The 23,763-nt window shown below is 42.3% G+C and overlaps 1 long non-coding RNA gene across 1 annotated transcript; it reads left to right on the top strand.

The window, feature by feature from the left end:
• Window positions 1-1,442: 1,442 nt before the first annotated feature.
• LOC102461227 (uncharacterized) lies at window positions 1,443-20,200 on the top strand. The gene is made up of 3 exons (XR_332040.5): window positions 1,443-1,816; window positions 18,198-18,283; window positions 19,560-20,200. It is a non-coding gene; the product is annotated as an uncharacterized LOC102461227 (long non-coding RNA).
• Window positions 20,201-23,763: the final 3,563 nt, after the last annotated feature.

Genomic DNA, 23,763 nt, shown 5'->3' with positions numbered 1-23,763 from the left:
GCAGCCTGAGAGTGCCTTACCTCCATGAGGAGGGCCCCAACAGTAGACTTTCCCATGCTAAACTGGTTTCCCACAGACAGGTAGCTGTCTGGGGTGGACAGCTTCCATACAGCAATGGCAACCCTTTTCTCCAGGGGGATGGCGGGCCGTAGGTGGGTGTCCTATCATCAGAGGGCAGGGGCGAGCCAGGCACACAGCTCCATGAAGATGGCCTTCTGCATGCAGAAGTTGTTGGGCCACTGCTGGTCCTCCCAGTGCTCCATGACCAGTCGGTCCCACCAGTCGGAACTGGTGTCCTGCCTCCAGAATCGTCTCTCCACCATGGGGGGTGGTTGCAAGGGCATTGCTTCTACATCCAGGCAGAGGGATTCACTGATGAGCTTGGAGTTGAGCTGGGGCAGGACTGTCAAGACGGTCTGCTGAAACTGCTGCAGAATCTGTAGCATAACCGTGTGGGGCCATTGCATGCCCAGAGGCAGCTCTGGCTCCATCGCTAGGAGTATACTGTGGTGTCCAAAAAATAGGCAACTAGAGCATGCACTGCTAAAGCTTTGTTGTCTCTTGGGCTGTGTCCAGACTCAGGGGTTTTTTCGAAAAAAGTAGCCTTTTTTCGAAAAAACCTCACCTGCGTCCAGACTCAAGCCGCGTTCTTTCGAAATTAAATCGAAAGAACGCGGCTTTTCTTTCGATGGCGGTAAACTTCATTTCACGAGGAAGAACGCCTTCTTTCGAAAGTTCCTCTTTCGAAAGAAGGCGTTCTTCAATGTAAATAGGGCTTCTTCGAAAGAGAGCATCCAGACTCACTGGATGCTTTCTTTCGAAAAAGCAAGCTGCTTTTTAGAAAGCTCAACGTGCAGTCTAGACGCTCTCTTTCGAAAGAGCCTCCTTCGAAAGAGGCTTGCAGTCTAGACATAGCCTTGGAGAGGTAGGGAAGCATGAAGCAGAAGCAGAGAAATGGCTGTCCAGGGGGGTCCCTTTAAATACATGTCTCAGATAGCCTTGGGCAACAGCACCCGGAAGCAACTGCTGACCTACTGTTCTGCCTGAAGTGGTTCCGGGTGGCCTTATTTGTGAGATAGCGTCCAATGAGTGTGGACACTATGTTTTGAAAAAGCAGATCACTCTTTTGATGCGCTTTTGCTGTGTAGATGTGCTCTTTTGAAAGAAGTTTTTTCAGAAGATCTCTTCCAGAAAAGCTTCTTTCAAAAGAAGCTTGCAGTCTAGACATAGCCTAGATGTGTTGAAGAAAGAAAGAAAGAAAGAAAGAAAGAAAGAAAGAAAGAAAGAAAGAAAGAAAGAAAGAAAGAAAGAAAGAAAGAAAGAAAGAAAGAAAGAAAGAAAGAAAGAAAGAAAGAAAGAAAGAAAGTGCTGGCAGCAAACTTGGAGGACATTATTTACTGTGAGAGTGGAAGAAAAATATTGGTATTGGGGGAAATTAGCCTCAAATGTTGTAATATTCATAATAATCTTTAAAGAAAGCTATACTTATTCATGTTTCAGAATATCTTTTGAAGCTATACAGAAAATTTCTACCAAAACAGATCCTCAATGAAAGTCAGGAAAAAGAATTCCTGAGAAACCCCACAGATAACATTTCCTAACTGGCTCTAACATATTTTGTACAGTACAGAGTTAAATTTTAGCAGGGAGGGGACAATACTAGACATTTGCTCTGTAGAGCACATACATATTACCATATCAAACACATACACAGACTCACATGAAGTTCTACCTCAGTAACAGTGACCTTTGATTCACAGACTATCTATAGATCTGCACATCTTTGCCTCATAAAGAGAATGATTCTGCCAGTAAGGTGATGCTTTTACTTACATTTTTCATTTTACCGTTCTACCATTGTTCATAAATACATAGCTTTTTTTTGGTTTCCAGCTAACACAGGTGATTTTTAAATGTTAACATGGAATGAAACATTTTCAAACTTTAGAACTGATAGGCAAATTATATTAATATCCCAGCAAATATCATTGCCATGCTTCTTAAGTGTTGAGTGAGTACCATATTAGTCATGTTAGAAAGGATCATTTTAATTCCACCAGCATTTTGCTATTAATATTGTAATAACAACCTGTGATCACACATGGTATTGTGCAACATGTAACTAAGAAAATGCATCACCGAGTGAAGTCTTGGACATGCTGAAGTCAATGGTAATTTTGCCTCTGAAGTCCATAAGACCAGAATTTCTCCCATCTTACACCACATCCTAAGCTAATACTATGAATGTAATTGTTTTAATTGTACATCTTTAAACATATGTATAATAATGTTCTTGCTAAAATGGAAATATTATTAACCTTGGATTACCTTCTTTTCTCCAAACTAGAGGCCTCATCTCCACTACTAGCGGCTTGTGGAAAAACTGAATATAATTTCTGTAAAGTGTTACCTATATGGTTCATGTGACAACATTTGAACAGTGGCTAGCTGAACAAATATTGCTGTAGGAAACATTAAATTTTAAAAATAGTATTTATGATTTCTAATCAGTAGGTATGCTAATGAACGAGTATATAGAATTGAAAGCGAAACAAATTCAACAAGAACAAGGAAATTCATTTTGCCAGTCAGTCAATTACTATAAATGTCTGTATTATACAGATATAAGCATCCCTACTCCATGCAGGTGACATTAAAGAAACCAGACAACTCAAAATAGGTGCACCAATCAAAAGGATTATAGATAAACAGGCGTAAAGAAGGGCAGTGTATGTTTCTCCAAAAATTGTGCACCAGCTGCAAAAGTACCTTATAAGCTTCTGACTGCAATTTAAATTGTAATTGTTATTATTTTGATGAGTTATTTCAATGGATTTTGTGACACCCTACAGTTGATGGAGTTCATATATAATTTAGGGGGAAAAATTGCTCTTAAGCCATAGGGAGAAATGTAGTACAGAGGACATTTTGACAAGAACTTCAGGAGTTATTGCCTTTGGGAGGGAATAAAAGAACTTTCTGAAGATATTAACATTGCAATTGACAGCATCATTCAGTAATATGAAAGTTATTAAGAAATCTTTCGAAAGCTTATATTTCCACTAGAAGCTGCATGAAAATCCCCAAACTAACCTAAGCAAAGAGCTGGCAGAGAATGAAATCTAGCTTGAGTGGAAATACCTCAGTGAAAGCTGAAAGAAATCAGCATGAATCATACACATGTTAATTCTAAAAGGCTTATGTCACCTTGACTTTCAACAGAACCATGACACAAATAACATCAGGGTGGAAGAACTCATGTTATCTGTATTCAGGCTCAGAAAGATTAGATTATTGTTGATAAAATCAATAAACACCAATTTTGCCAAACAGAAACTTTTCAAAAATCAGACTTCCATTGACACTAATTGAAATGTACAGATAGGCAAATGTTGCTTCAGAACATCTTCAAAATATTTACTTAGTATATGCTAATACAATTTTGAGAGTTTGTGTTTTACCAGTAATAAAGCTTTAACTTTTACAGAAAAGTTAAACATCGGGGCTATATCTACACTCACGGCTTCTTGCTCAAGATCATTTTGCGCAAGTGTTCTTGTGCAAGAACTCTTGCTCAAGAAAACGTCCACACTGCCATGTGCGAGCTGTGCCATTTCAGCCATAGGGCTTTCTTGCGCAAGAAATCCCTGCTGAGCGTCCATACTGCCCTCTTGCGCAAGAGCTCCTGCGCAAGAGGGCTTACACCTGTCGAAAAAGAGCGTAGCTCTTGTGCAAGGATCCCCCTCTTACCACACCATACTGTAAATTTGCTTGCACAAGAGCAGGCGGGCAGTGTGGACACTCTGCAGATTCTTGCGCAAGAACGGCCGTACTTGCGCAAGAAGCCGCGAGTGTAGACATAGCCTACTGCCATTACATAATTATTCTGTAAAAGCCCCATAGTTTCCCACACTTGTGAAAATTTGAATCAATAAAATATCTAAAAACATTTAAAAGTAAATACTGATATTATCCACTGCAATTACAAACAAAAATAAATTCTGCCAAGGCTATTTGTAATGTATTTCTGCTCCTGGATTTTCAGCCTCTTTATATTACAGAAGATTTGGATGGGAAAAAAAAATAGAACCGTTAGTTTTAAGCTTGGATTTGGCCACATTAGCCAAATTTGAATGTAAGATACATTTCCAGTGGATGAGTGACAAGAAAATGAACGTTAAGCCCTGTCTAGTGGGTCTAGTTTTGTAGAGATAAGTGGTGTCAATCATCCTAGCTCCATAGCAGAGATCCTATAGGCCATCTCCTGCCCAGGGCTACTGTGGTGTTCAGTAATTACTCTAGTCTCCAAGCCAAGGAGTCTGACAGATGACTGCTTTCATCAGTGTCTGAGTTCTAACTGGTCAGTATTGGATAACATTAGCCTCTGCATAACATAACTACCACAGGGGGCTCTCCAGAGACTCTTGAAGGTACAGTCCTTCCAATCTTCCATCCCTAGAGAAATATAACAATAACGCCAACTAACAATCAACATTAATACAATATGGAATTTCAAAACCATATACCCAAATTACTGACTAAACTAATTAGTCAAAAAGTCTGATAGGTACTGCTGCTTGGATCTGGGACTCTCCTGGAATATCAGCACCTACTATTGTCAGAAGGTGGCAAAATCATATGATCTGTCTTTTCCATGTCCTTTCTTGACTTTCTGTCATTGCTGCCTGTCACAGTCCCTCTCATGCAAAATAACAGACTCAGTTTCCCTTATCTCCCTCTTTATAGGATTATAGATGGTGCTGCTTGTTCTTCCCCAGTATGTGATTGCAGGGATCATGTTTAAAGCCAAAATTTTTTTAAACTCATGATTTCTATACACTATGAGTGCTATTTTTTCTCTTTTGCGAACTGTTTTCAAACATGTAAAATTCACCAGTAAGTGTATGCAAATGATAACAAATAGCTTTTAAACATGGCTGTCAGAGCACTTGCAGTGTAAATATTCTCGTTTCCACAGTGCTTTTCCTCTCTGAGATCATACGTGAGCCCACACACTCACTCACTTGAATGACTCCAAATAAAAGTGAAGGTGAACACCAGCAAAGCAAATCAACAACTTGTATTGACAAGAATAATTATGATCTGTCGCCTGCTGTACTTGACCAGACCTACTCCATTTCCACCTCAAAATTCACTGCCACATCTCACTCTCCCAGCAATAAGAAATTCTTATAGGCTCTATACCATAGTGCCAGGAAGGAGTGACCAAGCAAAATTGTTGGAGATCAAAGAGGCAGTCTCTGGGAGTGTGCCATTTACCTGTCTGCTTTTGAGGTCTGTAAATCTTTTCATATGAGAGAAACATAGAAATCACAGATTTAGTATGGGGGTTCTCTCTCTCTCTCTTTCTCTCTCTCTCTCTCTCTCTCTCTCTCTCTCTCTCACACACACACACACACACACACACACACTTACTTTTTGTTTATTTTGTGTAACTATGATTAACACAGCTTTCATCTGAAATTTACCACAGTGTTTTCTCCAGCTAAGGGCATTTAAAGGGGAATTTGATTCTTGCAGTATGAAAACTGAAAGGAAATACTCTTAGTTGACATACACAGAATTTCAAGATCTTATTTGATCCATGCTTAAGGTATTATTGTAGGAATAGTTATAGGGCTTTGAAATGAAAGATCCCAGCCCAGGGTAGAATGTCTCTGCTCTTTGATTTGTCATTGATTTCATCCTGTGTTTTCTTTTAATAAACAAACAATTTTATTAGAAAGGAAATAGATTTTTAGCTGACTAGAATCTGTACAGTCAGTAATTTTAATGCACACCTTTATTCTAGCAGTGAGTTTCTTAAATAACATCTATTTGCTCTCTGAAAGCATGCTAACAGTCTCATACAGCACATTCCATTAGCATGGAAATGGATTTTTTGGTGTGTAATTTACTTTTCTGCCACTGTATTATATTATAGCTGCAGTTATCAAAAAGGGACTGGAAAACTCATGCTGTACTTTAAAGTGTATAAGAGTCCAACTGTTCTTAATTGTAATTCTAATATGTCTATGGACTGACAACCTATACTGTAGTGTGTGTGTGTGTGTGTGTGTGTGTGTGTCTGTGCAGCTTCACACATGCATGCATACACACATCAGAATACTATATATTTTAGCAAGATGTAGGACACCAAAACACAAAGATAAACTGCCTTGTAAATGTGTGAATGTATCTGAATGTTTCAGAGATTAATTAGCATGATGCTGTGAGGTGCTGAATTAGTATTCCAAAAAAGACCAGTGGAGTGAAAACAACACTCAGTGGGAACGAAGAGATTACTGTATTCACCTGAAGCTATTTATTGCTAATAGAAAAACGTCCTTAACGTACATAATCGGAAGGAAAAAATTGGCAGCAAATGTGCTACTCATTTCAATGGAAAATATTTCTTCAGTAAGGCTGCTGAGCAATCATTCTTAAAACAAATGCAAATGGATAACATTTGACATGTGTAGAAATTATCCCTGCAGCAAAGGTTCATAATAAACAGGAAAACATTTTGAGCCAAATCCTCAGGATCAGTTCCTCTACATTCACAGCTGCCTTTGCAGCTCCCTGACCTTGTGCCACAAAGCACCTCGCTGCAAATTCTGAGAGCTGCAACTGCCCTCCAGGGGCCAGTCCAACAACCAAGGATCAGCAGAGCATGGAAATACCCCAAACATTCCCTCTTCCTCATGCTCATGCTCCTGTGCTGGGAGCCGCAAACAAGGTTGTATAGTAACTTTATGCTGTCCGGGGAATCCCCAGTTAGTCCATTGTTAGGCTATTGGTGCCTCTGACACAATACAGAGCACCCTTAGTAGGGGTCAGATTCTGCTTAATCAATCATAGGGGACTGTGCAACTTCAGAAAAATGCAATACCTACAACAAATCATTCCATTTAGGCATTTTCAGTACCATAGTAGTCACTGAGCCTCTGAACCAACTAGACATTGCCTTTTTTTTAAAATGTGCAATGGAAAGTGGTTCATCTCAGGAACACACTGTAGCAATAACAATGTCAGTTGGTGGATGTTTGTACCTGGTAAATTGGTTGCAACAATAATTAAAAGTAGAATAATAAAACACAAGGAAGGTCATGCTATGAATCATTGCCTGGATTCTGCAAAGGAAAACTGTGCCTCATTGATCTATTTGAATTTTTCAAAAGGATCAGCAAAAGAGAACTGGTTGACAATTTGATTTTGACTTTCAAAAAAATCTTTGACAATGTCCTAAACTGAGATTTCTTGTTGGCGAGTTAGATGGGAAAAATTATCTAGTTATAATTTAAAAGGATATTGACATTTTTAACTGACTAGAATCCTCACAATCAGTAATTTTAATGAATAGTCTAGCAGCACCTTAAAGACTAACAAAACATGTGGATGGTATCATGAGCTTTCGTGGGTACAACACACTTCTTCAGATGAATGGAATATTACAAGTCCAGCTCCAAGAATAAATAAGGGAAGGTAGAGAGGAGAGGAGGGAAGAGGCAGGAAAAGGGGGGGGGAAAAGAGAAAAAAATAATGAATTTGATTGTTCAAGTTACAAGAGGCTGATAAGAACAATTTGCACCTCTTTAAGTACCCATTGTACATCAGGGGCTCATTTAACTGCACATCCACTAATGTGATCTATGTCATCAAGTGCTAACAATGCCACACTGCCATGGATATTGACCAAACTGGACAGTCTCTATGGGAAAGAGTTAATGGACACAAATCAGATATCCAAAAAGGCAACACACAGAAACCTGTTGGAGAACACTTTAATCTGCCTGGGCACTCATTAGTAGATCTCAAAGTCACTGTATTGTTTCAGGCCAACTCCACAAACCAAATATACAGGGAAGGGTTGGAACTTAACTTCATGTACAAGTTTTATTCCTATCAGGTAGGAAGGAATAAAGATATTGGCTGGCTCACACACTACCTTCCACATCCTAATGACTTAACCAACCAACCAATGGATACTTATAGAGGTGCAAATTGTTCTTATCAGCTTCTTGTAACTTGAACAATCCAATTCACCACTTTTTCTCATTTTTTCTTTTCCCCTCTTCTATTCCCACCTCTCCCCCCCCCAACCCTTCTTCCCTTATTTATTCTTGGATCTGGACTTCCAACACTCCATTCATCTGAAGAAGCGAGTTGTCCCCACAAAAGCTCATGATATCATCTACATGTTTTGTTAGTCTTCAAGGTGCTACTAGGCCATTCGTTGTTTTTTAAGTTTTTCCAGTTACAGACTAACTCAGCTATCCCTTTGAAGTAATTTTAATGTACATCCAATTTTAATAGTTTAATAGTTTTCTTACCTTTTCCTCCGAAGCATTTGCTGCTGGCTATTGTTGGAGTCAGGATGCTGGACTACATGGCCCTTCGTTCAGAAGCAGTCTGGCAATTCCTTTTACCCTATATTTGCTCTGAGTCCATACAGTACTCTCTGCATAGCACAACACTGCTGAATGCCCAAGTAACTCACTGCATCTCTCTGTACTATCAATGGACCGGAATGCAAATTTTTACTACCTGCTGGTACCAATAACTCATATTAAGGCAGGTTATTTAGGCCCAGATCCTCGGTGTTATTTAGAGCTTTATCCCTATTGAAATCAAGTTTCTCCATTTGTAAATTGGAAATAACACAGTTTGAACTTCTCTGATCCAGTAATATCCATGGTCTGGCATTGTTGGGGACTCCATAGATGCTCCGGGATTGGTTCCAACCTGTAGCTCCCTACTTCACAGTGGAATCGTGATGATAAACCCACTACAGATTGTGAGGCATTCCAACACATGAAATACAAGACATAAAGTACCTAAGGAAGATATTTCCACATACCCTGGTTAAGTGCATGAAAATTTTCTTATAAATTCTCTTGCACCACCCCAGGACTTCTGGGATTTCCCCAGTTTTCATTCTCACAGGGAGTAACATACCTCAAATAGTCATTGAACATTATACTAGTACTTAGCAAAATAGAGCCTGCACCGATCTTTGTGATGCACTCAGCCGCTGGTTGGTAATGTTGTTCCCATACAGTCTGTCCATGCTAACACCCCTGCTTTTCCTATATCTGTGACATAATAAGTGGCTGCTTCCACATCCTGTTCATGACACAAGCACTCTTAGAAGATGGAGCCCAAGGCTCACATGCCAAGATGAGGAAAATCAACTCAGTCCCCAAAAGCGTATAAGGCTACCAAGGTCAGTAAAACCTCGGGTTACATGCTGTTGCAAGTTAAGGATGTTTGTTAGGGCAAAGACATGTTTTTCGCTTGCTGTTCACAAATAGAGTGTTGCTGTTGTTATTGAACTATATTTTTATGTGTTATTTTTGCACACTTTCAATCTATCCACCTTAGAACTTGTTCACTTCCACACGAAGGCAAATTAACAACCAACAGATGAGAAAGAAAAAAATGTTGGCTGTTACTGCTGAAGTTGCTGAGTACGGGAAGGAAGTAGTGTACAATTTCACTGCACTCAAGCTTTCAATTTAATTCCTTTGGAACCAGCAGGAATGAGAATCATTAGTTTATTTCAGTGTTTCAAAGTTGAGATGCAGGACAATTTTAGCTTCAAAGGGACTGATTCACTGACAGAGGCTGGCAGCATAAAGAGGCTGGAACTGTGTTTCAAAGAGATTTCTTCTGACACTGGCACTGAGTATGGGTCAGTGTAAGAGGCCCTGCACCACCCTCCTCCCAAAATCCCAGCACATGGAGTATGCCAGGAGTGGGGCTGGGGGCAGTTTCCATAGTATGCACCTGTATATACTGCCCTTAGCAGACTGCAGGAATTAAATCACTCCTAGGTTCCCTAATGCTAGGGGTTGTTTTGATCCCAAAGGAATTCAGATTCCTCATGGTGCAAAGATGGTATGAAGGCATTTTTCTCCCATTTTCTCTCAGCTGAGTCTTCTTGGCTGCAGTTCCAAGAGGTACAGCAAAGAATCACACACGCAGAGTTTTGGGAGCACTATTACTCCAAGCTTGAGTTGAGCCTGCAAGACAGAGGTTCAGCAGGCACTGGTTTTGAGGGGCTATGCAATACTCTACTCAGGACGTGTATTAATGGCTGAAAGCATGTGCAGTTAAGCAGGATTTCTGTAGAGGAACCTGAATGAGGTCTGTGGCCTCAATAGAGTTTCAGCATGATTTAGATGACTGGATTGGGATTTTAATGAAGGATAACCCAGAGTAAAGAGAAAATGGAGTTGCAAGCTGGGACGCCAACAGCCTCTGTGGGCTCCTGAGCAAGGTGAGGGGGGCCCAGATCCATGCTCCTGAAAGGGGTGGTGCCTCAGGCAGAAGGGGCGGAGCCAGTGGCAGCCAGTCCTCTTCACCACCCAGAGTGCACCACACCAGCCTCACCCCCCCAGCCCTTAGAGCCACTCGGAACATGCTGTGTGGCACTAAGCAGTGGCTGGGAGATCAGGGCCCCTTTGAATCACGAGTCTCAGAGGCAATTGTCCCCTTTGTGTCCCCTCTCCCTGGTGGGCCAGGTTTCAAGGTGAGGAAATTGGAAGGAAAGGAAGAAAATATGACTAAGAAAGGTGCATTTCCCCATGACAGTTTTATGGCCCAAGTCCTCTGGTGGTATGAACATGGTTCTATTGACTTTAATGGAGCTACATGGATTTGCACCAGCTAGCTATTTGTCTGATTTTACAATAATCAAAATGCTCAAAAAATAAAATGGTCCATGACCTTGTCTTGAGTCAACTATACTGATTTACAAGAGGAAAAGTTCAGACCCAATTATATAAAGGGAGGAGCCTTCACTAAGAGGGCAAAGGTTTATTCTCCTTAAATATGTAAATGTACCCTTTCTGTCTGTGTGATTCACATCAATAGACAGGAACATCAACACCAAAAATCAGACTAAGTTCTATAGCCAGTTGACTAAAGTGAAATGTGGGTCTGTCTGTCAAAGCTTGTATACTGCACTGGTTGGTCTGCTTGAAAAGGGTAGCAAAGGATTTTTTTTACCAATGTTTCTAGGCTGAAATGTTCATCTCTTGAACCTGACATGAGCTTGAATGGTATTCACGTAATCAGATGCCTCCATCTTCGCAGCTACATCGGCAGAGTTAGGATCATCACAGTAAAGTTATGAAAAATGTTTTCTCATTTTTAGGTATTAGTTGAGGAAATCATTCATGTATTGATTACTGATGTTGCTGGTCTTAGCAAGATAAGACCTCTAATCCATCTTCTGACTGTTACTCTGCCAATGATTAAACAGTTTGATGCCAAAAAAAGATTAGTGTGCTGATGGGTTTAGGAAAGTCTGTTTTCAGAAATAAGAGAAAAGGCAGTAATACATGCTTCTTTGTACGTGAATGCCAATTGCTGATGCTTAAAGTCTGCTTTTGTTCACAAGGGTCAGAAAGTTATTTACATTTTACCTTTGTGGGCTAGTGGATTTAGCTTATATCACAAAGGGGAAGCTTTTTTCTACCAGTTCTTCACCCTTTTTTGGTCTGAGATGAAAAATTCCATGAAGATTAATAGGGTTTTCAGATAACCACAACATCTGTTTGTGATAACCAACACATTTGGTAAGTCAAATTCTGCAATCACATACCCAGGGTAAATTCAAAGCAATTTGACTGATGGGAGTGGAGTTGTTCTGAACTGAAACCTGTGTAACTGAGAGTAGAATATAGCTGTTGTTTTCCCTGAGACTTAAGACATAGGGGAAAAAAGAGAAAGCAGTGACAGAAGAGTATCTCAAAAGGGTACATCAAAAGGGAAAGAAAGGGCAGAAAATGAGAATACTAGTATCAGGAAAGACGTAGACAAATGGGAAAAAGTCTAGAGAAGAGCAACTAAAATGATCATAGGTCTAAAAACCATGACCTAGGAGGGAAGATTGAAAGAATTGGGTTTGTTTGTTTTCAAAAGAGAAGACCAAGAGAGGACATGATCGATTCTCCCTCTATGTTTTTCAATCTGGGTGAAGAATACATTTTGTTATGTGCACAGAGGCAATAAAAACATATGCTCTTGGCTGCTGCCCAATGTGGGTGTTCTATTAATCAGCTGTATGGCATCTGAATCTCTCCTGGGTGGCTAACCAAGCACACAGTTTAGAGGGAACACTGGCATGATAACAGCTTCTAAGTACAAAAAAGTTGTTACAAGGAGGGAGAAAAATTATTCTCCTTAACCTCTGATGATAGGACAAGAAGCAATGGGTTTACATTGCAGCAAGGACAGTTTAGGTTAGATACCAGGAAAAACTTCCTAAATGACAGATTGGTTAATCACCGGAATAAATTGCCTCAAGAAGTTGTAGAATCTCCATCCCTAGAGATTATTAAGAGCAGGGAGGGATTAGTGCTTGCTCCTGCCATGAATGCAGGGGATTGGACTTGATGATCTCTCAAGCAAAAATAGGAAAGAGGAAAAAGCACAGTGCTTACTTTCAAGAGAGTGTCCATGCAGTCTGATGCTGTCTTTCGCAAAAGCGCATCACTTTTTCGATGCACTTTTGCAGTGTGGACGTGTTCTTGCGCAATAAGTTTTTGCGGAAGATCTCTTCTGACAAAAGTTTCTTGCACAAAAAGCCTGCAGTCTAGACGCAGCCTGATTTGCAGCAGCAAAGCTACAGGCACAAAAAAAGAAAGCTAATGCTCGAAATGTAGCATTTAGACAGGCTGATTGATTTGCTGGGCTTAGAAGACTGAATTAAAAACCAGTGGAAAGTTTGATGTGTTTTGCATCAGGCCCATCATGCAGACTGCTCGTTACCTAGCAGGTCTTTCCAACCCATAAGGTAATATACCAGCAACTCTTTTCACTCTTGGCCTTGGCTTTCTTTGCTGACTCCTTTTGCCCAGATCATTTATAATTTTGTGTGACAGAAAAGTCAGCCATTTTTTTAACTCTGCAAACTTTTTTTTGGAAATAAAAATATAAAAACACTAACCCAAATTAAGGAATTATTGTGTTTTTTCCGTGACCAAACTAACATCTTATTTCTATCTAATTACTCAGCATAATATCTAAGCATCTCACAGTTATTAGCAGAGTTTAGCTTTGCAACTTCCCTGTGATGTAGGCATGTATCATCTGCCTATTTAATAGACAGGGTATTGAAGCACAGGGTAAATTAGGCACAGGAGGTCTGTCACTGAGCTAGGAAAGAATGCAAATTTCCTGAGTCCCAGGACAGAGGCTTGTCCATTAAACCATCCTTCCTCCCCTAAACACTCTCACAAACTTTCTTGATAAGCATCCAGAACCAGTACCCTGAATCTAAATATTGACTAGATTTGGGGAAGGTTCAGATCAAGACTCAACTCAGATTCAGTCCTACTTCCTAGGTCCAGTATACAGTATGCATAAACTGAGGGGTGAGAAAAGGTCAGTGGAAAAGAGAAATAATGATTTATTATAAAAATAAATGTCCCATTTTCTGCAAACCCTTCTTAGTATAAGAGAAAGACTATTTCATATAATATGCAAGAAAAAGTTTCTACAGCATTAAATGTTAATGAGTTAGAAATATTATATGGGAAGTCATTGCATTAATGGCATCACTTAACCAGAACATGTTTTATTCTACTACTTTAACCTTCATGTGAGTAGACATAATATATGCAACTGTTTCAATTATCTCTTGTGTCCTGCAATAGGTTTCTTGTAGACACTGGGGAAACTGTTATGACCCCTTCAAGTCATAAGAAAATTTGCTTCACACCAGGATATGTTGAACAAATTATTCTCAGTTTTAACATGAATAAATCTGATAATTTCAGTGGTCTTCCACTGAAATTATAAAGTGCTTCTTTTATAATCTAAACCAGTGTTTCTCAACCAGTGGTACAAGTACCCTTAGGGGTACTTGAGAGAAGCCTGGGGGGTACGTCAACACAATTGAAATTTGGAGAAAACTGAATTTTTGTTTTAAGTTTTACAGCGTTTTATTATTTTTGTACTTTTTACACCCAAAATTTTCATTGCCCGCCCAGCTACAATTAAGTTGTTTAAACAAATGTGTTGCAATGGTAGAAAAAAAAATTGTGTGTCTGAAAACTGTAGGTACTGGGGGTACTTATAATGTTTTTTAAAGGGATACTTTATAAAAAAAAAAAAAAAAAAAAAAAAAGGTTGAAAAACCCTGATCTAAACCACAATTATAATTTCTTTAATATACATTGAGGGAAAAATTAAAAAGAAAGGTGGAATCTTTCTCTTTTGAATTTCTTCTTTTTTTCCTCTTCCTTCCTTCTGCTTTCTTCTTCTTTTCATTTTTGTTTTGTTTTGTTTTTTGTTCCCATGCCTCAGGGAACACTTCAGAGTGCAATTATTTTGTAGGGCACTTGAACATTTCTAGTGCTTGAAAGACTGTATTGCAGCATCTCATCTCTCTTGGCTAGTTAAAGCAATGCTGCAGTTTGCATTAATTAAAGCCTGCTGTAGTTATGCATTTTATAATTAGCCCTATTGTGGTTCATTGAGATTCAATTCCCAGTTTTAGTTCTGAATCCAAACATTAAGAGCCCCTTACTAATATAATACTCCAGTGAATTCTGTTTAGATATTAGCACCCACTATTTAAGGATCACTTGTATAAATGCTACTTTAGGGCCAAATCTTGTTCTCTGGTGTATTGGTACTCAAGGCAAGGAAAAAGCACAGATAATTATATAACTTTAGCATAAGCAACAGACAAACACTCTAGAGCATTTAAGGGCAAACCAGGAAACACCTCCTGCCTATGCACCAGCCACTGCACACCCAAAGGAATATGGTCTGGAGTCAAGAGTTATGTTTAGCCCCATTTGCAAACTAGAGTCTAGAAAGTACTTATCATCAAGCAATAGCAGAAGCATGATGCCCTGAGTGTTTAAAGGAGCAGCAAAATCTATTTAAGAATATACTATATCAAGCCCACTATAAGTAACCCTGTGCTGGCTAGTGGATATCTTGCAACACATGACACATTGTGGAGCATCTCTGTTCCCCAAATGTTCGGCTTTTAATTTCAGTTTTTGGATTAAATGAATTTGTGCCCAATTTTCCATAACCTGAATGTTTGTACACACACAATTTTGCTCACATCCATTTTTGCAAAAGAGAATATAGAAAAAAGGCAATTATAGTCAAAGCAATGTTCTAGTTAGAAATAAGCAAATGCTTTGCATAATATTCACCCAGTTTTCTTGCTCAGTTTCAGATACATTTTCTGAAGGGACTCACCGCACCTTTTCTGGTTCAGAGCAGAGCTGTAGAACTTTTGTGTTCATTTACCTTGCAGTGATTTTCACAATGCTATGTACTTCCTCAGTATAGGCAAAAACAACTGATTCAGGGATATTGTCATTCTGAGATCCATAATCTGTGCCAGGACTCAGCCAATCAGGTTGACAGCATCTATCATGGGGAAACAGTTAAATAATCAAGGTTAGGGAATCTCTGCATTCCTCCCAATCAAGACCAGTGCAGACTTTAAACACAATATCACTACCCTTAGTCCAAGAGGTAGCTCTTGTCAATATATATGCAGTAGCTGTATCCTTCATTCAGAATGGTATTGACCTTATATGTTGTGCCATCTTCTTAAAGGGGTGATGCCATCAATCCATGGTACTTTCACATGGTACAATATGTGGATCCAGATATAGAGTCCAAAGAACTCTAAGATCAAGAGGTTCCGAAGCACTACAAAGAAGGGGACCATTTGCAAAAACTGCATGCAGGTCTTGGGTGTACACAGTAGCTTTGAGGTGACACAGTGAGCTAAGCACTAAGCCTACAGTATCATCTGATCAAGTGTGAAGTAGTCCACATCTCTCAAATTCCTCAGCACAATATCTAAGCACCTCAAAGTTATTAATAGACTTTAATTTGCAATACCCCCGTGACATAGAGATGTACTGTCTGCCTATTTAACAGATGGGATATTGAGGCAGAAAGTAGATTAACAATTTTTTTCATAGTCAGATGGGAAGTTATAACTGATGTTTTAGATGATACATGACTCCTTGACCTCATGCTATGCAGGAGCTTGAAGTCCTGATCTTTGTTTACAGCTGTGGTAAACTTTTGTGATGTGTCCTGCAAACAAGATGTGGACTTTGCATAGCAAGGTGAATGAACTACCACCTTCCATGGTGTGATCCATGTTATACTTTGCTAGTAAATCCAGAGCATCTGGGACCTCCTGCCAATGGAGACTGTCAATGCTCCCTTTGGTATTGATGAAGGAAATCTGCTCTCACAAAACATGCAGAAATCCAGTTAGTGCCTAAGAAATGATCATGTGATACACCTGCTATCCTTGCCTCTCTCAATCAGGTTACAAACTAGGTCATTCAGGTTTATGACTCACTTGAATTCTTATTACTGTATGTATAGGTTATTTTGGTAAGCATCTTCAACTAATTGAGATCATCACTCTTACTGAATTTGCATTGAAGTGTAGACGTTTTAATGTGTGATGAACCTGATCACCAGAAAACCAAGAGCTAAGATGACTCCGATGGCCTCATTTGAAAAAAACTTGTCAACTAAATGACATTTGTGGACTAGGCTCAGTATGACAACTAAGCTGGAGTGCTGCAAAGAGTCCTGCAATTCAACTTTATCCTATAGAATTCAAGCACTAGAACTAACAGAACAATTGCCCGTACTACTGAAATAAGATAAAATAAAATTCAGTCTGAGAACATTGTGTCTTAATCTCATTCTAAATGTGATTTTCAGGCTGTGCATGAATGTCAGAGGGAGCACTGGCCTCAGAGACTATGGCACCCAGAGTGAAACTAGATTACATAGCTCTCTAGAATATGAAAAGGATTTTATAAAGGATTTTCTATTACCAAAGCTTTAAAAAAAAAAGCTTAGAAATTTCACTTCAGAGAAGATATGTTAATAGAAGCCATCTCTTGTCTTCTTGGTTTTACTGGAAGGAAAAATATTAACATAATTAGTGCATAAACATGGAAAGTTGGAGGACCAGAATTCTGCCTCCAGAGGCAGTGCTACAGGGTAGTGACTACTTCAAATTGCAGGGAACAGATGTAGAGATATTTTTGTGGAAGAAAAATGAAGCCACAGCACATTTACTTGGCAAGTAAAATATATACATATTTATCATTTTAGTTTTATCTGACCAGTGATCAAGAAAAAGCTAGAGGGAAAAAGAAAGAAATCTAGTAAGCTAAAAACAACAGCTTAAGTGTTTAATTTTATTTTTTTAAAGACATCTTTGTTTAACTTTAGTTACACTTGACTGAGTCTCATATGAATTTTTTTAAGTCTATATACAAATGTTGTCCCTGTGCGGAGCAGCAGCAGATGTCTAAGGTCTTGCAAGTGAGCCTCTCAGTGGAGAAGTAATCAGTGATGCAGAGACTGAGTATAGACTGAGCATGGCTTGTTTTATTTTCACAAATATGGCAATCCTGGGACGGGGTGATCAGAAAAAGCACTCAGGACAGTCCCCTCCTTTCGCAAACCTCAATCCAACACTATGTCTCATTCCCAGAGAGCAACTCTGCTTCGAGAATTGACTCCAGTCAGAGACCAAGGCAGAGGGCAAACTCTTCTGCTGTTCAAACAGCTCCCTCTACCAAGAGCCTGGCATAGCAAGACTAATCACAACAACACAGCCTTACTTCCCAAGATTAAGGGCAAGTCTACACTACAGTGCTACATCAACATATGTGTATCAATTCAGCTGCACTGCTGTAGCACATCTGGTGAAGACACACTACGCCTATGGTAGAACCCTTTCCCATCAGCATAATTGCTCCACCTTGTCAAGAAGGAGAAGCAATGTTTGCAGGACACCATCTCTCGCTGACATAGCTCCATGTATGGATACCGTAAAATTTCTATTGCTCAGCAGGGGAACAGGGGAAAGAGAGGAGGGTGCGTTTCATGCCCAGGACTTAGGCGGTAGTGTAGATCAGCTGTCAAAATTTGGTTGCATGCAAGAGAAGAACAGTTGGGAAGCCCATGTGTAACAGTACCACCTGGTGACATCTGTCATAACACTACTCCTCAACTATCCTTGCCAAGAGGGAAAAGTCCCAGATGAGAATTTAGATGGCTGAGATATCCAGTCCGTGCTTCATAGGTTTTTCCATATATGTGACAGATGTTCGCTTGGAGAAAGCACAACTGCTGTACACTTTCCTTTCTCTGTTGTTTTGCAGCCTTTTGAGCAAAGCGATCTCTACGGTTTGAGGTATGATGCAACACCACTGCCATCTATTGCCATGCAGCTCTCTACAGTTCATGGGTAAATGCCTCCTTCCTTAAGATATACTTTCAGGGTATCTTGTAGTGTTTCCTTTGTCCCCCATGAGTTCTCTTACCATGGCTTGGGTGAGAAAAAAAGGACTTCCTTTGGAAGACAAGCCTGATCCACTCACACACAATGGCCAGTCCAAGGGTGTGTCTAAGTGTCTAGACTACAGGGTTTTGTCAACAAAAGTGGCATTTTGTCAGCAAAACTATACCTGCGTCTACACTACCGTGTAGTTTTGTTGACAGCAGTAAACCTCATTTTACGAGGAAGAATGCCTTTGTCAACAGAGATCTGTCGAAAAAAGGTGTGTATGGAGGCAGGGAGCCAGTTCTGTCAACAAAAAAGGCCTCCAGGAAGAAGCCCTGGTGGACAGTCTAGCCTTTCAATGTACATGTCCTCTGTGGTTCCTGGCCACAGCCTCTTAAAGGCACAGGCACCCAGACAGGCCTTGCTGTCCGGCAGCTAGCCAGAGCACCCGTGACAGCCATGTACCAGCCTCAAGGCCCCCCTGGCCCTTTTCGGGACAGAGACGAGGACCTACCCAGGGGTACCAAAAGGCGGGCACCAGCCTGGTCAGGGCCAGAAATCCAAAATCTCCTGGAGCGCTGGTCCCAGGAAGAAGCCCTGCAGACCCTGCAGACACGCCGCAGGAATGCAGACATCTACGAGTGCCTGGCCCAGGGACTGGCCACCAAAGGCCATCACCCCTACACCATGGCACAAGTCAGGGCCAAGATAAAGGAGCTGTGGCAGGGATATGCCAAGGCCCAGGACCAGAGCTCCTGCTCCAGAGCAGCCCCCGAGACCTACCATTACTACCAAGAGTTGGAGTAGATTCTGGGCGTTGGGGAAGCCCAGACTCCGCTGCATGTCCACATCATGGACCAATCCCTCCTGAGGGAGGAAGACCAGGCAGGAGAGGCAGGAGAGCTGACCCGGAGGAAGAGGAGGAGGAAGAGGAGGCAGCAGGGACCCAGACCCTGGAGGCCTCCCAGGCATCCATGGACTTCAGGGAAGGAACATCAGATGAGTGCTTTGAAGGGTCACCACACACAGGCGGGTTGGCAGTGAGAGGAGCCAGCTAGTCCCATTGCCACTGTGGGGCCCCTGTGATGCTTTTAGGCTGCTGCCCAACTCACATGCGGCATCATGTGTAACACCCCTAAGTCTCCGGTCCAAAGGAGAGCCCCTGACAGCCATGGCATGCCCTCGGGGACAGCAGGGGTGCACACAGACATTCATTTTCTCCTCCTCTTTTCTTCCACAGCTGGACCCTCTACCCAAGAGGGGAGCATCACACCTGCCCCACCACCATCCTGGATCCGTGCATCTGCAAGCACTGGTGGGTCTACACGGACTTGCTGAGGGAGCACCTAGTGGCCCTGCAGGACCTGAACAGGACCCTCCAGCAGAGGATGGAGACAGAGGCTGAGTGGCGCACCAGGCTGCTGGATGAGGTGGTCCAGTAGCTCATGGAGATCTGTGCAACAATGAGCGAGGTCCTCGGCTTGCCTGCCCCACCACTGGCACCGCTCCTCCTGCATGCCAGGCCCCTGCTCCTTCAGCTCCCCCAGCCCCTCCAGTCCCCCTTTTTCCCCCCCGGCCCCTCCTGCTCCCGATCTTTCACAGGCCCAACAGCTGACCCCCCACCCTCCTGCCCAGGCCAGGACTAGGCCCCACTCCACCCGATCCCAAGGCCGTGGCAATGCCAGGACACAGGAAGGAGGCAGGACCCTGCAATCAGGGAAGCAATAGCCTACTTGAGCCCCCTCCCACCGCCAGGTTTTCAGTCCCCTACCAATCCAGTTAAAGGTCATTTAAGTTATATAACAAAATCTTTATTTTTGAGTGAAAGATTTACCTTGTCTATAAACATCTGAACAGTACACAGAGAATTTTTTTTTAACAGTTAGCACATTTTCTTTACTGATAGTGTTTCTAATAAAAAAACTAATGTCTGTGTTCAAAGAAAACCAGGTGTGTGTGTATTCTTCATGGGAATAGGGTAGGGGTAGTAGAGGGACAGGTAGGAGTGGGCCAGGCCAAACCTCCCATGGGGGAGGCCCTGGGGAGAGTTGGTGGGCTCCTTCTGAGACTCTCTCCCTTGGGGCCTCTCGGATTTGGACACCAGTCTGGTGAACCTGGTGGATGGCAGCTGTCCGGGGCTGCTGAAATGGCCTCTCCTCACCAACAGCACCTGTCCCCGACCCCAGCAGGGAGGCATCCCCTTTCTTCTCCACCAGGTTATGGTGGGTGCAATATGCGGCTATCACCTCCAGGATGTTGCGTTCGTTCATCTCCAGGCATGTGAGGAGGCAACGGAACCTCCCTTTCAGCTGTCCAAAGGCACATTCCACCTGGATGTGAGCCTGGCTAAGGGTACGTCTACACTAGCCCCCTAGATCGATCTAGGGAGGCTAATGAGGGGACCAGAATTGCAAATCAAGCCCAGGATTTAAATATCCTGTGCTTGATTTGCATGTTACTGGCCGGTCGTCTACAAGCGGCAGTGAAATGGGATTCCGATTTAAAGCCCTAACTTGAATTAGCTGGTATTCCTCCTGCAATGAGGTTTGCCAGCTAATTTGATTTAGGGGCTTTAAATCGAAATCCCGTTTCACTGCCGCATGTAGACGCGGGCAGTTACTTCGGGCTAGTCAATTTCTAAAAAGGCGACCAGCTGGGAACATGCAAATCAAGTGCGGGATATTTAGATCCCAGGCTTGATTTGCAATTATGGTTGCCCTAGATCGATCTAGGGGGCCAGTGTAGACGTACCCTAAGATGCGTGTTGAAAAGCTCCTTGCTCACCTCCAGGTGGCCGGTGTAGGGCTTCATGAGCCATCTGGATGTGAGCAAGGTGTAGGCTGTGTTGGCCACTATGCACACCGGCATCTGCACGTCCCCAAGCGCGAGGTGCCACTGGGGGAAAAATGTTCCTGCCTGCAACTTGTGGTACATGTAGGAGTTTCTGAATATGCGGGCATCATGTGCCCGCCCCACCCACCTGACACAAATGTCCATAAAGTGTCTCCGATGGTCAACGAGGACCTGCAGCACCATGGAATAGTAGTCCTTCCTGTTTATAAACTGGGCTGCTCGATGGGGCGGTGCACGGATTGTGATGTGTGTCCCATCAAGGGCTCCTTTGCAATTTGGGAAGCCAGGGGTAGCAAACCCAGCAATGATGTTGTCCAGGTCCCCGAGACAGATGAGCCTCTTCAGCAGCTCCACATTGATGGCCCTCACCACCTGCAGCATGAGACAAATTAGACAGACAGAAACCAGGGAGTTAGACAGGTTACCTAAGCGCTTGGGAGGAGAACCCTCCCCCTCCCAACCCACCTTCTCCTTGTCAGGATACCCCCCCCCTCCTTCTCCGCATCAGTGCAGGGGTGGCCAAGGAGCAGCCTCTGCGAGCCATTCCATCTCCCACTCCCTCTTGCCCTTGCCTGGCAGTCAGCCTTTCTCAACTCCCCTCCACCACTCAGCAGGGCCTATCCCCTGACAGTGACTTACCTCCATCAAGACGGCCCCGACAGTAGAACTCCCCATGCCAAATTGGTGTCCCACAGAATGGTAGCTGTCGAGGATGGCCAGCTCCCACAGAGTGATTGCGACCCGCTTCGGCAGGGGGATGGCGGGCTGCAGGTGGGTGTCCTGGTGTTTCAGAGCAGGGGTGAGCCAGGCACACAGCTCCAGGAATGTGGCCTTCTGTATCTGGAAGTTGCAGAGCTAGTGGTCATTATCCCAGAGCTGCATGACAAGCTGGTCCCACCAGTCCGACCTCGTCTCGTGCCTCCAAATCTGCCTGTCCCCAAAAAAGTTTGGGGGCAAGGTCAGAGATCCTGCATCCCAGAGGAGGGTCTCCTCGGTGCAGTCCGGGTCCATATGGGGCAGGAGATTCATGACAGAGTCATGCAGTTGCAGCAGAAGCTGCAGTAGGGCAGCGTGGGACCATCGCCTGCCCAGGGGAAGCTCAGGCTCCATGGCCTAATAAAAGGTGGAAAGCAGAAAAAAAACCCTGCAAATAAACTGCTGGGGTATCTGAGGAAGCAGAGCAACCAAAGGAAGCACTAGCAGCAGCGTTGCTTTCCCTCTAGGAGATAGGCAAGCCAGAACCATGAGCAGAGCAATGGTTATCCAGGGAGATCCCTTTAAGCATGCGTCTCTGCAAAGGGCAGGCAGCAGAACCTGGAAATAAAAGCTGCCCCATGCCCTGCCAGAAGCACTTCCGGGTGCCTTCTTTTGTCGACAGAACATCTGGCAGTCTGGACGCTCTTTTTCAAAAAAGCGGATCGATTTTTTGATCCACATAATGTAATCTAGACACTCTTTTTCGACAGAGGCTTTGTCGACAGATACTGTCCACAAAGCCTCTGTCGAAAAAGGCGTGCAGTCTAGACGTATCCCAACAAAGTTGATATTTCCTAATCTTTTATTCAATCTTGGCGGTGCTAGCTGCAGAGAGAACTCTTGTATTGGTGTGATGATCTTCCCACCTGATACAGAGAATCTCCCTAGGCTGCACTTAAGGGGACCAAGGTGTTGGTCCCACTCCAGACACTTCAGATGGCTTCAGAATGTGGCCCATGTCTCTCACTCATAAAGAAGAGTAGAGATAACTACTGCATTGTTGACCAGGAACTTTCCATCCACAGATCTCTGACAATAAAAACACAGGGAATCAACTTTCCAAAGGATGCACGGGCACAGTGAATGGACATGTGCACTATCACTAGTCTGGACATACCGTCAGAACGCTCACTGATCAAATCCTGGGGATCTGTACATTTATTTGGCTATTAACCATCGGATGAATGATCCGCATAAAGGGATGCGTTGAAAGCAGCAGAAAGCTTATTTTGCTTAGCTGCTCTGTATATACACCATTCAATTTCATTTAATTTGAAAGGGTAAATAGGGAGATCCTGAAGCACTGTCAAAAGCATTATCCAGATGTACAAGACGAAGCCAGCATTGATTTATGAACTGCACTCCTAGATATGCGAACTCCCTTTATTCACACTAATAACATAGACATCTCAGGCAAAATATTCATTTAAAAGAGCTCCATTTGCACGGGGAAAATACACATTCAATTGTGCACCTATATTGCTACATGCAGTCACCCAGGTGACACATCTGTTTGCATATACCATTAACTTTGCATGACTGTCTGGCTTCATTTGTTTAAAATTTAGCCCGCATGACTTTATATAGAAATCATTTCTCGAATTGTATTGTAAGAAGTTGATACATTGGCCTTTTTATCAGTGGTCTATTCATGCACGTGGATGGATTATCTGTATTAGGACTGAGCATCCATCAGTTTGTTTTATGTTTGGATACCTGTTTTGGCAAGGCAGTTTGATTTGCTTATTTATTAAGTATATAATTATGTATTATGAATTATTATTATTAAACAATTGATCTCTGAGCCTTTAATGCTGATTTCCATAGGTGCATGA

Source organism: Pelodiscus sinensis, chromosome 1 (assembly GCF_052426305.1).
Source record: "Pelodiscus sinensis isolate ZL-2025 chromosome 1, ASM5242630v1, whole genome shotgun sequence".
NCBI lineage: Eukaryota > Metazoa > Chordata > Testudines > Trionychidae > Pelodiscus > Pelodiscus sinensis.
This window is presented reverse-complemented; position numbering and strand designations above follow the sequence as displayed.